Consider the following 740-nt stretch of genomic DNA (forward strand, 5'->3'; position numbering starts at 1 on the left):
TGGTAGCGGGAGAAGGAGGAGGAGCTCTTGAAGCCATGTGGCTGCCATGTCCAGCTCTGCCCCGGCTCCTCCAGATGCTCTGACATGATGTGTGACATCAGCCCATCGCCCTCTCAAGCTGGCACCTCTGGCGTGGACAAATGTAATTTGTGAAGCAAGCAACCACAGATAGACATGGCTGACATCACTTCCTGTGATCAGGGAGGCACATTTTGAGCCAGCACAATAATAAAATTTGCCAATGGCCAATTCCTGCGTTAAGTTTCTCCACATGAGTGCATGCCTGGGTTTGGAAAGGAGGCTGTTAAGGAGTGCTCTGATGGTGTTTCCTGCTTGGCAGGGGGTTGGACTCGATGGCCCTTGTGGTCTCTTCCAACTCTATGATTCTATGATTCTAAGTAGGAAGTAAAGACATACAGCAGAAAGGTGTTTGCCCGTTTACATGAAATGAATACTTTGAAGAGACGCTGGGTTCAAGCTGCGTCAACTGTTAAGTGGTTTCATCTGAGGATTTTCCACAGCGCCACTGGAGTTCCCAATCCTTTTTTCTGCATGTGCATTTAGAGCCAAAGAATGGTATCCCGTTAAGTCGCTGTGTGCACAGGAATTGCCCTCCATACCGTCTCCCAAATCTGCTCGGAAGGCTATTCCAACTCTATTGTGCAATTGTGGACTGAGATGTAAGCAGAAAGAGGTTTGAAACAAGCAATACACAAATGCACAACTGTTTAACTGTGACC

The sequence above is a fragment of the Podarcis raffonei genome, chromosome 6 (assembly GCF_027172205.1).
Source record: "Podarcis raffonei isolate rPodRaf1 chromosome 6, rPodRaf1.pri, whole genome shotgun sequence".
Lineage (NCBI taxonomy): Eukaryota > Metazoa > Chordata > Lepidosauria > Squamata > Lacertidae > Podarcis > Podarcis raffonei.